Source organism: Adiantum capillus-veneris, chromosome 13 (assembly GCF_014529385.1).
Source record: "Adiantum capillus-veneris isolate H3 chromosome 13, ASM1452938v2, whole genome shotgun sequence".
Classification (NCBI taxonomy): domain Eukaryota; kingdom Viridiplantae; phylum Streptophyta; class Polypodiopsida; order Polypodiales; family Pteridaceae; genus Adiantum; species Adiantum capillus-veneris.
In genome coordinates this window covers 120,018,981-120,025,540 of record NC_140943.1, presented here as the reverse complement: position 1 = coordinate 120,025,540, position 6,560 = coordinate 120,018,981, and the positions used below count along the sequence as shown (strand labels likewise).

General features: G+C 40.9%; 1 pseudogene; it reads left to right on the top strand.

The window, feature by feature from the left end:
* Nucleotides 1–240: 240 nt before the first annotated feature.
* LOC147444760 (leucine-rich repeat extensin-like protein 6 pseudogene) lies at nt 241–2,608 on the top strand (annotated as a pseudogene).
* Nucleotides 2,609–6,560: the final 3,952 nt, after the last annotated feature.

Genomic DNA, 6,560 nt, shown 5'->3' with positions numbered 1-6,560 from the left:
CTCTCTCTCTCTCTCTCTCTCTCGCGATCGCACAAGAATCGTAGGGGCCATGAGGGCCAACTCCAATACAGACAAAGTGGGTATGTCTCAAGGCTGTACCTCGCGTTCTTGAGCGCGTCTCAGGAGAGTTCGAGCGTATGAAATTTCTTTGTCAACTCCTCTCTCTCTCTCTCTCTCTCTCTCTCTCTCTCTCTCTCTCTCTCTCTCTCTCTGTCTAGCCGCCTCTACTCTTCATAAAAGCCTTGGCCACAACACTCTGGTCTCATAGCATTCCCCTCTCCCTCTCTCTCTCACAATAACACAGTTTTGTGTGTGTATACACACATACCTACATTGTCTTCATTGTATAAGCTAGCTCCTTTGCTAATGCTTCTTTCCATCCCTCTCTCCCCTTCCCCTCTTCCTTCTTCTGCCCTCTTGCGCTCCTTTCAATCGCATATCGCCCACAATTGACCTCATCACATGTCAATTGCGCGCCCATTGCCGGCCTTCGCCGCCTCTCTCCTCCTCCTCTTCCATATATTCCTATCTGCTACTCTTGGCACCTATGCTTCAAGATCCTGGGAGCTCGATGGAGCTGCTGGCCGATGGATCATGGAGACACCCTCCCTGAGCCCGCCGCCGGCCAAAGCGCCCATGCCAGCATCTTCACCGCCTGCAAAACATCAGAAAAATGCCACACACTCTTGGAATCCATGTCTAGCTGCAGCTTTTCATGCACTTCAAGCTTGGAAGCATGCCATCAACTTTGATCCGAATAATGTCACCGGAACATGGGTTGGCTATGACGTTTGCAACTACACCGGCATCTTTTGTGCGGCACCGCCGGCCACCGATGCCAATCACACGATATGCGATAAGGTGGTTTATGGCATTGATTTGAACAGGCAAAATCTGAGTGGTTTTCTCCCTGAGGAGCTTGGTGAGCTTCAATACCTAGCGCTCTTCCACATCAATACCAATCGCTTCTACGGCACTCTTCCCGGGTCGATCTCGTGCTGGCGCTACTTGTATGAATTGGATGTCAGCAATAATCTCTTCTCTGGCACCTTCCCATATGTGACTCTCTCTTTGCCTAGCCTTTCTTATCTAGATATCAGGTTCAACAGCTTCAATGGCCCTCTCCCTGATGAGCTTTTTAACAAGCCACTGGATGCACTCTTCGTCAATGATAACTATTTCGATCAGCAAATATCCGAAACACTCGGCAACTCGACCGTATCGGTCATTGTATTTGCCAACAACAACTTCACCGGCGGCATCCCCTCAACTGTTCGGCAGATGAACAACACATTAAAAGAGATCATCTTTCTCAAGAACAATTTCTCAGGGTGTGTTCCATCACAATTTGGTGAGCTTGAGGGCCTCACCGTGCTCGACATCAGCTTCAACAACTTGAGCGGCACCATCCCGTCATCGATTGCATTAATGTCCGACCTCCGACAGCTCAACATTGCCCACAACCTCCTCACAGGCCAGATACCTGACTCCATTTGTGCTCTGCCAAATCTAGAAAACTTCACTGCATCATACAACTACTTCATCGGCGAGGCGCCGAGCTGCTTGGCATTGGAATCAGAGGAAGCATTTGAGGATGAAGAGAATTGTATCATAGGGAGGCCCGATCAGAGGTCAACAGCAGAGTGCAATGCGTTTTTTGCGGTTGAGCAAGAATGTCCGGCACCGAAGCCACCGCCTCCACCATCTCCACCCCCACCATCTCCGCCACCTCCATCCCCTCCACCACCGTCACCACCGCCGCCACCACCATGTGAACCGCCGCCGCCGCCGCCGTGTGATCCTCCTCCATACAAACATTCACCGGATCACTCGTACGAGCCATCTCCACCCTCGTATTCCTATGAATCCCCGCCGTCTTCGCCATATACCTCCAATGCTCCACCATACGCATATCAATCTCCACCTTCTTGGTCACCTTCTCCACCATATGCATACCAATCTGCACCTTCTTGGTCACCGCCTAACCATTACGACAGCCCTGGCATGACCCCTCCCTACAATGGTGGCTATGATGGTCATGATGGCCATCATGATGGCTCCTCACCTCATCATTAGTTCATCATGTCATGCATTTTTCATTTTTTTATTTTGCGAATAATACTCTCCTTAGTAGAATATATTGATGCATTGGAATGCTTACAACCTTGCTACAGTTCTAATGTGTCTTTTGTATTGTATCCTATAACTTTTGCATTATGGTATGAATTGAAATTCATAAGGTTTTAGGAGCTTCTATGGATCATGGGGGGGCCATGTCATCTATCGTCGACAACCGGTGCTTCTAAGGTTGACAGTGGCGCGAATTGGAATCTCATGATGAAGATCAGAGCCAAGAGTAAAGAGACAACAAGATCACCATGACTCAACATTACTGTACATAGATGTAAGCTACCCCATTGCAATCTTCAATGCACATAATTGAGATGTTTGAACTACTGATTCTTTGGAGACCTAGTTTGGAACTACAAAGAAGGAAAAAGATCCATTTTTGAGTGGGTCTTTGCCTCTCTCTCTCTCTCTCTCATAGGCTTTGAAATGCCATGATTAAACAATAGGCAAAAAAGGATTTTAAGTACAAGTTCATCAATTGTATGAGTATTGCCGGTCGCCTTTGGTAGCCTCTTTCTCTCTCTCTCTCTCTTTCGCTCCCCTTCATCTCACTTGGCATTTAGCCTTCATCTCACAGAGAGAGACACGTGTAAAGGGTTATGTGCTCCGCCATATTATGTTAGTTGACGTATGCATATGTGAGAAGGGTGTAAAGTACTTGAAAGTTGGGCAAGGGTTTGTGTCAATGAAATCTTTTAATTTTGGGACAGAAGGGCCCAAATCTGATTAGGACCCTTGGATTGTATAAAGGAGATATGAGTGCCTCCGTTAAAGCAAACATTTGTTTGACTTGTGAGCCTCTCTCTATTGTGGGGTACAACTGCCAATACCTACAACACCCTTTTGATAAGATTTATCCCTTATGCCTCACACGTTGTCATTTTCAAGATTTGAACTTTTGACATTTTAACTCTTTCCTATTGTAGCATACCTCATTTTCAAATTTTCAAGATCCAGCTTTGATCCCACCATATTCATGCTCTCAAACCAATGTTCGGGAAAAATGTGTCTCAACTTAATATCGTGTCGTTTTTAATTTGCAAACTGGCAAGGAGAAAAGGAAAAATGCCACCCCAAACTAGAGAAAAATAGTGTTAAAATCTAGAAAAACAACCGATCTCCTCTTGGTAAATTGAAGGAAAGGAGTTTTGTATGTTTCGGAAAATGATTTTTCCGGAACATTGTCTCAAATGGTTAGTTGTAACTTGCATCTTGATTACACACAAAATGATATTTTGTTGCTGAATAGAGTACAATTTAGAGTTACCAAATTACAAATTTGGTGTGAACACTTAAGTGTACCCCACTCTTACTTGAGTGGGCTCATTTAGGTACTACGTCCACACTAACAATGTGCCATCCTTGGATGCTTGGGTTACCCTCTCGGTGACCATGCTTCTATCTATAGTATAGCTGAAGTCGGTATGCTCCCCTTTCTAACATTTTGGTGAGAAAATTTGTTACCTCAAAACAATAATAAGTACTCTCTCTCTCTCTCTCTCTCTCTCTCTCTCTCTCTCTTACACACACACACACACACACACACACACACACACACACACACACACACACACACACACACACACACACACCGACTGTAGCTAAAGTATGGCATAATTGAAGTACAAAACGCTCTCAACACATGCACACCAAGAAGAAAAGAGAAGAGAGCACTTAAACAAAGTGGTGAAACGGACTGTAGAGTGCATTGATGATCTCTTGTATAGTGTGATCAATAGATAGTCTATGGTTAGTAGGTGTGATTGGTGGGTGGCCATAATTGTTCATCACAATGGTGGGCAAGGCGGCCAGGCACAATGGTCTTTACCACAACAACCATCCACTAAAACTTAAAACCGTGGTTTGGTGGTACAAAAAGATGTTCGTGACACCAATGACTTTTTTGAGTTCTAACTTGTGTAAAAATAACATTTTTGAAGATAGAAAATCAACTTCTAAATTTTTGCATTGTATGTTGGACGAGGTATGTATAATAGGCTTTAACCTGGTGTATTATACAACACCATCAATTAAAAGGACGTATAATAGGTGCCACATCAGCAAAATTATCGTATCGTTTAATTTCTTAGTAGTTCGATCGAAGTATTATTCAATCGAAATATATTGTTCTATATTAGAATGATCAGCCAGCCACTTACCATTGTGGGCTTCTTTATTAAAAAAGTTGCCTTGAGTTCAACCTAAAGGTGAACTCTAAGAAAAGATATTGTTTTGATGATTGAGCTTTTAGTTAGAAATACAGTCTATTTCAATAAAAATAAGTTTAAATTTTGATGTTTAAATATACTGGTGAATATATTTTGTGTGGAGTAAATTTAGTGAATGCTTACCATGTGTAGAAAAAATTCACGCTTGAAGGTAATTTAATCTAACATAAAGTAGTAGTTACTTCTTTGTATAGAGCCATGCTCACACTTATTAGTAACTTAGGTAGAGTTAGTTAGTGATTGTCTACCAAGTGTAGAGCAATGGTTACGTTAGAAGTGATTTTGGTAAGCAAAATAGTGATCGCTTACCGTGTGTAGAGTTTGACTCACATTTGGAAGTGATTTAAGTAGGGTAATTAAAAATTACCTCTCAAATGTAAAGATTAACTCACACATGAAGCTCATTTAAGTAGATTTAAGAGATTGTCTATTATATGTAGAGTTTACTCACACTTGAAAGCTATATAGATGTAAATTAGGGGATTCTTTGTCATATGTAGAGTGAAAGCTCACACTAAAAAAGAATTTTTAAGATTTAAATAACAATATATTATGAAATGTCAATGCTTATGTTTATGAACATTGTAAATGTTTGGTTACTATTAAATAAGAAAGCAATGGTGATGAAATGATTTTTAAATATAGCAATGACTTGTATAGATTGAAACTAATTTGAGGTATCACGTTGATAGATAGTTTTATTGATGCTCACACACCTCTTTACAATATGGTGAAAGGATATAAGTGGAACTACATAGATGAATTGATAGTAGGAAAGACGAATCAAGGTTGAGGTGTAAGTCTTGTGACCAAATCAAGGTTGAGGTGTAGGTCTAGCAACACTAATGTCATAAAACAACTATGTCATCTCAAATTTGTAGATATAGCTCGCATATACGTAGTCACAAACCACAAAAAAATTGAGAATGATTATGCTTAAATGAAAGAGCACGAGACAAGTAACACAATACAATTTACGTGTCAAAATTTGATTACCCAATCATGAGGAAAATCAGTTACAAGTTGTTGCTGAGTAGCCGCTTACAGTCATACAGACATAAGCTCTTTCAAGAACTTGAGATAATGTTGCAATGTGTTCAAACTACAGGTTTTTTGAGATATATATATATATATATATATATATATATATATATATATATATATATATATATATAGAGAGAGAGAGAGAGAGAGAGAGAGAGAGAGAGAGAGAGAGAGATCTCCTCCACAATAGCAAATAGAAGTTCTCCACAGAGGGGAATGGAGAGAGCTCACAAGGAAGAGTTTGAGCTCCATACCTCTCCACAATAGTTGCAAGAACTTGGGGGGTGGGGGGACGAGAGAGAGAGAGAGAGAGAGAGAGAGAGAGAGAGAGAGTTTTGTTCTCCCAATAGCAAACAAAAGTTTTCTAGAGGGGGCGAGAGAGACAAAGCTCGCAAGAAAGAATGTGACCTCTAGACCTCTTCACAATAGTTGCAAGAATCAGGATGAGAGAGAGAGAGAGAGAGAGAGAGAGAGAGAGAGAGAGAGAGAGAGAGAGAGAGAGAGAGAGTCAGATATGGATCTTGAGCATTAGCACTACAAACCACTCACCCTCTCTAGCCACCATGCAAATGTTGCGTTCAATCCCCCCCCCGACGTTGGTTGCTAGGGTCCACTTTTAGTTTTGAAACGCCTTAAAGAGAAGGCTGCTCTACCTTTCTACTACTTTATATACTTTCATTCAAAAGAAAGTTTTTTGTACATGCAAAAAAGTTGATCTAAGTTACATCTATACGCTCATATAATGATTTTTATATGAATAAAATGGAATTCAACACTGTATTTTTGTATTATATGTGTTTATCCATATAATTATAGTTCGGTCAAATTATATTTTTATCGAACTATATTTCAATCGAATTATTGTTTTATATTTACTCGGCGTTGACAGTTTGAGTAAATTGTCAAATTCCTCCTAGTGTTGACTAGTAGCCCTTGGAGAGCTACGTGAGGTAATTATTTCACTTTTCTTGATTGTTTTTTTAAATTAAGTGTTTATTATTTATTGACCCTATTGTTGTAGAGCATAGTCTCACACTTTTGGGTTAGTCTACATGTTAGTACCGTGTCCCTGACTATATAGACCAAAGTTTCACATTGAAGGGACGGTTTAGCTTAGGTACCTTTTCTTGGTTGTGTAGATCTTCGCGTCACACTACA